Genomic DNA, 11,149 nt, shown 5'->3' on the forward strand with positions numbered 1-11,149 from the left:
CAAGGAGCATTTCAACTACAGGCTCAGCAGGTGCAGAATGACAGCTGAACACGCCCTTGGCCGTTTGAAGGGTCGCTGGTGTTGTTTACTTACAAGATTGGATCTCAGTGACAAAAATACCCCAATGGTTATAGCTGCCTGCTCTGTCCTGCATAATATCTGTGAAGCCAAGGGGGAAAAGTTTCCCCCAGGTTGGAGGACAGAGGTGGTGCAGCTGTCTGCTGAATTTGAACAGCCAGATACCAGGGCTATAAGAAGAGCTCAACACAGAGCCATCTGGCTTCAGGGAGGCTTTGAAAGATCATTTTAATAGTGAGCCAGAGTAGTGTGTGTTGCTGTAGTGTTCCTTACCTGACCTTTCTCTTTTATGGCCCAGAATGAATCTTGTAGTGATTGCTGTGTGTGTAGGAATATAGGACTATAACATTGTCAATGAACCTATTAATATTGTTTGTGAATGTTGTTATGGGTTCTATCTGATCTTGGTTTTCATGCAGCATTGTTACTGGTCCCTGTTATAGCCCTTCTCTCCCATGCCCTGAGCAATCTGCTCGTAGACGTCAACATTTCTATAGCTGGAGCGGAGCTGAATCTGCACTATCTCTTCTCCCCATAGGCCCAGGAGATCCAAAAGCTCTTGTCTACTCCAGGCAGGAATGCGTTTGCAGCATGTAGACAGCTGGGCAGATAAAGTCAACAATGGAGAACTGCTAGATGTGCTCACCAAGCTGGGCAACCAGGAAAAGGAATTTCAAAAATGTGTGGGGCTTTAAAAGGGAGTGTGTGGCTTCCTGTCTGCCAGAGCCCTGGGCAGCAGAGTTCACAATGGTGATCAGAGAGATCAGGGTGGGGCATTGTGGGACAGCTCCTGGAGGCCCGCAGCACTGGATGTAAGTAATGCAGTGTCTACACTGACACAGCGGCAACCTAATTACATCGACCGTGACTCTAAACCACTCGCGGAGGTGGTGTTATTCAATCAGCGTAGAGAGGTGCTTATGTTAGCGGTTGGTTGCCTTGTATTGCCATAACCGGGTAGACCAGGCCTATCACTCCCATTGTCGCTAAGTCCCAGAAAACTTTAGTGTAGAAGAATGAGTCAGAAGAGCTGGTTATAACATAGTTAACACTGGTAGTCAGGGCTGGCTCACATTTTGGCACCTGAAGCGGGAAGCTTAAATGTCCCCATGCCCCCTCGCTTGGGCCAAAACTTTGAAAGGTCTCAATTCTGCCTTCTTCCTGTTCTACTCCTCTCATGGTACTGCTCTGCTACCTATTCCAGTAAAGGAGAACTAACAACTTAAAATGCCTTGTTCAAAAATTTAAAGTAACACTTAGCTTTCAAACATCTGAACAGCAAATGTAACTTTTCTTGTCTGCATAGTAAACACTGGCATTTTTATCTGTTTGAATAATCAAAAAGAATGAGGAGTACTTGTGGCACCATAGAGACTAACAAATTTATTTGAGCTTAAGCTTTCGTGGGCTAAAACCCTCAAATAAATTTGTTAGTCTCTAAGGTGCCATAAGTACTCCTCTTTCTTTTTGCTGATACAGACTAACACGGCTACCACTCTGAAACTTGAATAATCAAAGTGGTGCTTTCTGTGCCTTCTTGGTTGCAAAGATTTGAACTGCTTCCTGAAGGTCCACAGTCTGGGACAGCTCATGCTCTACTGAGGTGGTTGCAAGGCTGACCAGCCTCTCCTGTGTCATTGTGGAGTGTAGATGTGTTTTTATTAACTTCAGCTTTTAGAAGCTGCGTTCTCCACTGGCAACTGTTACAGGAATTGTTAGAGGTATGCGCAGAGCAACAAAAGCATTTGGAAAGAGAGTGGTCATCTTATTTGTGCACCTATATTCCAGAATAGCCTTTGGAGTTGACCCTGCTGAAATATATCTTGAAAGGGTTTTCTGTTTATCACCTAAATCACTTGCATCAATATCACACATGTCATCATGTTCAACACTGTCTCTAGTGCCCTGCATTGCTGGTGTAGGTCTTCTTCAGGTATAGTGAGGAATTTTGGAATATCATTCAACATCCCAAATATACTGCTCTGTTCCTTGAGCTGCATGAAATGTTCTTCAACTGACAGTATTGCACAATCTAGCACCCGGTTAAATAATTCAACTTTGATTTGTTGTTTGTGGTCTCTTGTGGGATTATCCTGTGCCTCGTAATCAAAACGTCTTGTTCTTCGATGACTCTTGTGTTCTTGAATGGATGGGAAAATAGCTTCAGTGTGAAGTTCCTTTGCCAACTTCTGTGCACTCTTCGGAACATTTTGAAATCCCTCATCTGACCGGTAAGACTGTAGGTATGAGTTTGCTTTGTCCAGTTGTTCCATTGCTCCAGATATATCAAGGTCAACCCCTTGGAGTCTCTTGCTTACAACATTTATTTCAAACAGTATGTCATGCCACAACACTAAGCCACACAGAAATTTGAAGTTATGTATGTTTCTGGAGATTCCATTTCCCTCTGCCACTGTTCTCCCACGAACAGTTCCAGTCATAACATTATCCTCCATAATGGCAAGTATGGCATCATCTATCTTCCCAATTTGGTGTTTGATAGGCTTTATCGCCTCCACTCAACTATCCCACGTGTGGCACTCCGTGGTTTCAGTGTCACAGAGGATGTTCCCATATGTTGCTTCAAAATTTGCCATCAATGAGTTGATGCAGAGAAATATATATAAATGCTCTGAATTACATTAAAAAATTCAGCAGCCTCACTATATGCTGATGCTGCGTCACTGGCCACCAAGTTCAATGAATGAGAACCGCATGTCTGCACTCCTCTGTTCTTTCCTCTCATGTTGGCACCATTATCGTAGCCCTGACCTCTCATGTCAGCTATTGCAATTCTCATATCTTCCAGCTTTTAAGAAGCACATTTGTCATGCCAGCTCCTGTAGTATCATCAATGTCAACAAATCCTAGAAAATTCTCTCTAACAGTCACCATTGCATGGACATTTTCACTAGGTTTTGTGGTTACAAAACGCACCATTAAAGTCATTTGTTCCATATGGCTGATGTCAGGTGTGCAGTCCAGAATAACAGAGTAATATCTTGCTGACTTCAGATCTGCCACAATCTTCTGTTTGACTTTTGTTGCCAGTAACTGTATGATCTCATTTTGAATTGTTTTTCCAAGGTAGTGGTTTGTGTACATTTCTTGGATGGTGACTCTTCTTAGATGCTCCTGGAGTATAGCATCAAACTCAGCCATCAGCTCCACAATTTTAAGGAAGTTTGCATTGTTTGGCACATACAGCTGATCTGAAATGCCACGCAGTGCTAGGTTTTGGGTAGCAAGCATTCTCACAATGGCAATGAGCCTTTTCAGAACATTTTGCCAGTAAAGAGACTCTGATGCAATCTTCTCTTGATGCTGATCATCTATGGTGGCCTTTAACCTTAGTCTCATCTCAAGCTCTTTCCAGCTATGTAATGCTCTCTGGTGATTTGCTGCCTTCTCATGGCACGCCAGATTTCTAGCCAGATTTTTCCAGTCCTTTGTTCATGTAGAACCCAATGTGGCTGGAACATTAGACTGGAAGAGTTTGCAACAAAAACAGTGTGCAGCATTCTGGGTTTTTGAGTAAATAAGCCATGGCCTCTCCACTTTGTCACTATTGGGGATTTCATGCCAGTAATGTGTTGGATGGAAACTTCTATTTTCATTGTCTTTGGGGAACATTAAGTTTTTCACTTGCTGTGGCCCATGCAGTACAAGGAAGTCTCTCAGGCTACTGTTCAAGTGGGTCCACAGTCCTGGATCATCTAGAGTTAAGGAACTAAACTCAGCAGCAGCTGTTTTTTGTGCCTCCACCACACTCTTCTCTGATCTACACTTTTCTTCAGGAATGTGCATGGTTACATCCATTTGAGATGGAGATATGGATGCTGCAGTAGCTGCCAGGTCACCTGCACACTGACTAACTGGAAGATCAGGCATCTCCTCACCACTCACATCCTCACTTGGGCTGGAAGGCTCACCGTGAACATTTGTGTCTATGTGTCTCAGGAGTGCTCCTTCCTGCTTAGATAGAAAAGCTTCCTTTGCTTTCTTTCTTTTTCTGAATGCTGCCCCAGAGGGGCATTTTCTTCTTTCACTCATGACTGCTGTTCTGTGCCAGCTTTAGTGGCTCTTAACTCTCAGTTGAAGGGGACAAATAAGCAGGCTGGTAGCAGGGCCTGAGTGAGGGAAGATATCAGCGTCTTAAGGGCTAACTGGCTCCTACTACTTCAGTTGACTGCCTGTTCTCCTCCAGTGGGTTCAGGGAAGCAGCAGGAAACAGGAAGCTCCCTGAGAAGCTGGAGTTAATCAGTCCAGGCTCCTGGGGCCTCAGTTCGCCTCATGGTAAGGCCAGCCCTGCTGGTAGTGTGGACAGGCTAGGGATGCTCAGTTAGGTTCTGCCAAAACTATAAATGTTAATTGTGTTGTAACCAAGTCCCATGAATCAGTGCAAGTAAATCCAAAATATGATTTTCTAACATCAGCTTTTCTCTATATAGTGGCTTTAAGGGACCAGGTTATAACACTGCTTGGCCACAATCATGTTTGAATATGCCTGCATTTGCAGCCTTGAGATATCCTTTGAGGAAAAACTGGTAGTTTGCTTCACCTTCCTTTGCCTGAGCCCTCAAGCATGTCCTGTGCAGATGACTTTAAAGACACAATGTAACATTCTTAAATGTTTTGAGAGTGATATTTCTTTCATTACCACATGTCCTCTATCAAACTATTTCTCTGGGTTCAAATTTTAAATAGTTGAAATCTATTTTTGATCATTTGTGGGCAAATGTTTCTTGACTGAATTCCTTCTAATGCATTTGCAAGCATTACATGTACATTCTCCATTAGTACCGGTATAAGTAATTCTAAACTAAATATTGGGCGCAGACCCGTATTCTCTGTGCATCCTAAACTTACCATAACATTAAGAGAGGTGGTCCAATCATGCAAAAATCCTTGTGTCCCGTGTACATTACCAGCAATAATAAGCAGTTCTTAAAATAAACTGAAGCATTGTAGTTGGGCCTGATTCTTCTCTCATTTACTCTGGTGTCAGCCAGTGCTAATGTTGTGCCAGGCAAAATAATGGAAGAACTAATATGGGATTCAATTACTAGAGAATTAAAGGATGGGAATATAATGAATGCCAATCAACACAGCCTGTTTTCATTTGTTGATGAGATAATGAGTTTGTCTGATAATGTAACTGTGTAGGTTCAATACCCTTTATTTGAGTGGAAGTTAGGTATCTAAATGCCCTTGAGGATCTGACCCTTAGACTTTTTGTAAAGCTTGGCTGAATGACATTCTGATTAAAAAATTAGCACCACAATATCAATAAAGCACATGTTAAATGCATTAAGAACTGGGAACTGATAGATCTCCAAAAGTAGTTGTCAATGGAGAATCATCAGCAAATAGGGGTGTCTCTAGAAGGCTTCCATAGGGATTGGGTCTAGGTTGGATGCTATTCAATATTTTTATCAATGATCAGGCAGCAAAATATAAAATCACTGCTGATAAAATTTGTGGATGACACAAAATTTGACAGGGTGGTGAATAATGCTGAGAATAGGGCATACGTACTGAGTGATATGGATCACTTGATTAAACTGGGCCAATTCCAACAAATTGTATTTGAGTATAGCCAAATGTAAGGCCATACATCTAGGAACAAAGAATGCAGGCCGTACCTACAGAATGGGGGACTGTATACTGCCAAGCAGTGACTGTGAAAAGAATTTAGTAGACAGACAACTGAACATGAGCTCCCAGTGTGATGCTGTGGCAAAAGGAGTGAATGTGCCCCTGGGATGTATGAACAGAGGAGCGGTGACAAGGAGTAGGGAGATTATTTTACCTCTGTATACTGCACTGGGAGGCCAATACTCGAATACTGTGTTCTGTTCTGGTGTCGACATTTTAAAAAGAATGTTGAAAATTTGGAGACGGTTCAGAGAAGAGACACAAAAATGATTTGAGGGCTGGAAAAATGCCTTACAGTTAGAGACTTAAAGAGCTCTATCTGTTAACTTATCCAAAAGAAGTTTGAGCGGTGACTTGATTATGTTACATAGGTACTTTCACAGGGAGAAAACACCAGGCACTAAAAGGCTCCTTAATGTTCAGAGAAAGACATAACAAAACCCAACGTCTGCAGCTTAAAACCAGACAAAGTCACACTCAGAATAAGGTACACATTTTTAGCAGTGAGCATGATTAACCATTAGAGTAAACTACCAAGAGAAATAGTGGGTTCTCCATCTCTCTCAAGTTTTCATTGCAAGACTGAGGGCCTTTCTGGAGATATGCTTTTATTAAATATAATGCACTAGGCTCACGACAGGGGTTAACTAGATGCAAATTCTGTGGCCTATTCTATCAAATTATACAGGAGGTCCATTTAGAATATCTAATAGTCCCTTCTGGTCTTAAAATCTATGAATAACTCTATTGACATCACAGGAGTGTCTGCATATATTGTGGTGTGTCACATACACCACTGAAGGCCTTATAGACTAACAGATGTTTTGCAGCAGCTGTGAGTGTGGGTGAATACCCACTTCTCGGGATGGAAATTTCAATTCAGGGGCAGGTGTGTGTATATAATAAAGCAAGAAGCAGAGAGAGGCTAGGAGAGATAGATCAGAGGGGAGGGGGCCCTGTTCAGCTCAGCAGCTGAGCTGAGGTGAGAGAGAGGGAGGAGAAACTGGTTCTATGCTGCAAAACATCTGTTAGTCTATAAGGTGCCACAGGATTCTTTGCTGCTTCTACAGAACCAGACTAACACGGCTACCCCTCTGATACTATACACCACTGAAAACAGCAAAGTTACAGAAAGTAAAAGAGATGCAAATGATAGGAGAATCAGGCCTCTGAGTTATGATTTTTGACAACTGGAAATCCATATACAGATTTTAGGGTAAACATCCCTGTGAGTTTGGGGTTCACAACGAACAAAGGGTTGGGCCAAGACATTTCATCTTCTGAGATTGTTTTCATTGTATACAGAGTCAGTCGCGAGGTTACCAGTGCTTCGGACATTTAAATGTCCATTGATTTATTGAAGGAGCTTTATAGGATTTACAGAAAACCACCTATCTTTAAAACTAAACCACTCTTGAAAAGTTTAAACTTTCCAACAATTTATGGACGTGACTATACCCAAATCCCTTGGCCGGCACTGCCTGTGTTATCAGCATAAAGCCCAGTTGGAGAGTAGTCGGCAGCCTAATTTACAATGGCTTTATTTCATAAATGGTGATTTCCCCCTTCCTTTGCAAATAAAATAATTCCACACTGTGTGGACTGAAGTCTTGGTCCCATGCATTTAAGGGTACTTTTGGTTAGTTCTTCCAGGTAGTAATAATAACCGTCAGAGCAAAATGAAAACAAGGTTATTTGCTTTCACCCAGAAGCCATGGACTGTCTGAAAAAACTCATTGTCATATCGTGGGTCCTGCAGGGGGAAGGGGCTCCTGCATGTGATGGCGTTGACCAGTCCTGAAGGGAGACAGCCCAGGATACCAGGGGACATGGAGGGTAACCTTGACCATGCTGCGGAGGAATCCCAAGAGCTGCTCAGAGGATGGAGAGCTCATGTTAATAATAATGAGCTTTATCCGAATGGTGCTGGAGAAAAGGATGAACTGGGCAGGGCTGGGTTCCTTTACACTCCATATTCTGCCTGTCAGAAGTTCAAAGTAATGGGTAATGTAGACATTAAAAACTGCTCACAGGCACTGACCTAGCTAACAGGCACTGCACAGTGACGACACTGCAGCAACCCTGTTGGCACTCTCTCTCTTGGGTACTTGTGTGGCCCCTTAAGGCTGGGCTAAGTATGGGGGGCTAACTGCTAGACCACACTTCCTTTGAGGCTGAGAACTGTAGACAATTTAACAGGCCTTTGGTTCTGCTCTGAACCCAATTCCTCTCCAAGCAGCAGCACAGGCTTGTTTCAGACCAGTGTCTCTGGTCACACCATGCACTGCAGGAATGGCCAAGAAAGATCCTGACAGCAGAGAGGTGGAGTCAAATACTATGTTGCAATTTTATGTGTGAGATCGTTGATGTAAATGCCAGCCCCAGGGCTAGAAGGCTTAAAGGGGAAAAGAAGCTTTCTGCTCCTCCTAAAGGAAAAAGAGGGCAAGCACGTTCAATTCATATCAATTGCCATTTTGCCTCTGTGCAGTTTGGCAGTGGTTTGCGTTGTGTTGTTCGGGGTTGCTTTGTGTCCTGTTTTTGGCAATGACTTTCAATGGTGCATGCAAATGTAAAGAGATGAAAGGGGGACACGAAAGCTATACCTTGAGGAAAGTGGGTCACCCTAAGTCAGGGACTTAGACTGGGGAGTGAGCCCAAATTAAATGGGGGAGGAGGGAATTCTGCCTGGGAGCAGAGTCTATTTTTAGTGTTCTTGCTTTGCTCTGGGTTTTCCTCCCAGAGATTTTGGCTCCCATGTGTAGAATTAGACCTAGCAGGAGTTGTGGTCCTGCCTTTGTGAAACCAAACATGACAGGGCATGGTGGTGTGGTTTTTACTGGACAAGAGGAGCAGGCAGTCTGGGAAAAAGCCATCCCAAGGCATCTCCTTGACCACCCCTGAGTCTATTTGGATTTGTGAGTAAGATTTAGGTGGGTGGGGAACTGTTTTATGAATAGCGATTTGGGCCCCAACAAGCCATGCAATTAATAGCTGGGTCTGTGGGCTTGGTCATGCCCCTTCTATACTCTTTGGGTCTTGCTAATTTCATTTTATTATATAAAGAGATGGTTTATCTCTTTTTCCACAATAAAAAAGCATTTGAGGTTTCATTTTCAAAGGCTTCTGAATGCTTGCGAGTTGGGAAGAGAAGAGACACCAGTGAATGTAGCCAGGCAGTTAAAATTGTAAGTTCCTAAACCAAGGACTGGGCAAAGTTTTAGATGGGGGCTTGAGCCAATCCTTTAGTTATTTAAAAAGAGCCCAAGACTGTGGTGTATTGAGGACTATGTTGGAATTGCAAGCTATAACTTTAAGACTGACCCCTGCCCCCCCCTTCCACCCACTTGGTTTCCTGGTCCAGCCTGGAAGCTAGGGGGCTCTGCAGTGAAGTGTGCAATCAGATTCAGAGTTAGTCTGGTAAAAGCCAGTTTAAAACAAGGTGAGGTGAGTTGTACCTCGCTGCCTTATGGAGCAGCCTGTTTTCTCTCCCTCTGCTTTGCGGTTCTTGTGTGTTATCACTCTGAATTCTGTTATGCTGCAACCTTCCAACAGGAGTATTTATGTTTTTATCTGACTTCTCTGCATGTGTATACTTTGAACATAACATGTACATAATCTGAGTCTGGCTCTTCATACTGCTAATTAGCCTGGTAGAAGGGATACAGAAACAATTACAAATGGTGACATGGCACCAAAGTTCCTTGACAACATTCTCCATGTAGGACGGTACTGGGAAGACAAATGTCATCAGATTAACCACCCCGCTCCATTATGACTAGCTCAGCTGTCTAGTAACTGTTGCAATAGAGGCAAATACAGTGGGATAGGATCTACCTCACATGGAAACATCCAAATATAGCTGCCAACTGATGGTCACAGAGACTACTGTTTACAGCAGAATGTATGCATTTTAGCAACAGCCTTTTTGCCTGTGACAGAAGCCATGGGACATAGAATGAGGCATGCTATAGCAAATGGCTCCTCCAATCCCACTCACACCAAGTTAAGCAGTTGTATGCTTGCCCCTAAAGATTCTTCAGCATGTGGAGCAAACCTAATTCTTATTTCACTGGCTAGCTGGAGAGATGTGCTGTGGACCCCACTATACAATGTATTCCAGACCACAATGTACGTAGAACATACCTGAGCGACTGTTCCTCTTCCTGGACAATACTGTGATCGGTGGAGCTCTTTCAACTGGTATTAATTCACTGGCCTGGCCTAGCTTGTATCTTTTATCCTTTAGGGCATACTGCAACCATCTGGGGAGGGTTGAGTGGCTGGGTTCTGGATAGGGTAGGTGGCTGAATTAATAGGTAGTTGGTTGTATTATGTTATGTGGGTTGAATTGTTTGGCCTCTTTGGTCACTATTTTGCTAACAATTATCATCTGTTTTTATGTATTACATGTAAAATGTTATGAGAGCCCCAGTGCTACTGTGGTGGATGCAGCACACAGACGTGAACAGAATAGACACTGCTTTATAAATAAGAAATTGTCACGGTTATTAATTGTTATTTATAATGTAACTTAATCCCCTCCCCCCCCCCGCATTCACACAAATAAGAAGGCCCCTTCCTGAGGAAGTGCAAATATTTTCTTATTGTCAGCATTTGATTAAGAAAGTGGCTTGTACAGTTTTGTTACAGACACTTTGCAAACATAGTTAAATGTACAGACCAGGGACAACAAATTCATGGGGAAAGATAGTCCACAGATCCTCAGGGTTTCACTCCCACACACCCCACTCTAAAGTTTTCTTTAGAAAAAATGTTTCTTGCCATTCTGCTTGTGAAGATGGACTTCAGACACATTCTAGCCAGACTGAGGCCTTGCTTACCATGAGGATTTGCCTTGAGTGCAGCCATTGGAGTAACTGAGTCAGAGCAAAACAAAAGTGGACTAATGTAGACAGGCAAAGCTGTTAGAGACTACAATTTGCATTGATTCAGCTTGCAGGCTAGGGGGCTCTAGTCACAGAACATGACCCCATTTGTCAGGTGCTGTACAAACACAGAACAACAGGATAGTCCGTGCGCTAAGAGTCTTTTTACAATCTAAGCGGATGTCTACACTGCCCTGCAGTTCAGACTACAGGCGTGCGAATGGCAGTGCCCACCAAATTGCTGGGCTCTGACTCCTCCATGTGGATGCCATGGGCACTAATATACATCAACTAGGAACTTTGTAGTTTGTGCCAACCGCATACACCTAGGGGAATTACAGCACAGAACTTTGGTGTGTACTGCTATTCACACACCCCTTAGTCTGAACTGTGGGGCAGTGTAGACATGCTCTCAGTGTGAAACAGTGGACTCCAGATGTATATAGACAATAAACAATCTGACAATATGCAGCTTACCCTGGTTTCCAGCTGAGCTAAACTGCACCGGTGCTTGGTGCTCACAGCAA

The sequence above is a fragment of the Mauremys reevesii genome, linkage group 2 (genome assembly GCF_016161935.1).
Source record: "Mauremys reevesii isolate NIE-2019 linkage group 2, ASM1616193v1, whole genome shotgun sequence".
Taxonomy (NCBI): domain Eukaryota; kingdom Metazoa; phylum Chordata; order Testudines; family Geoemydidae; genus Mauremys; species Mauremys reevesii.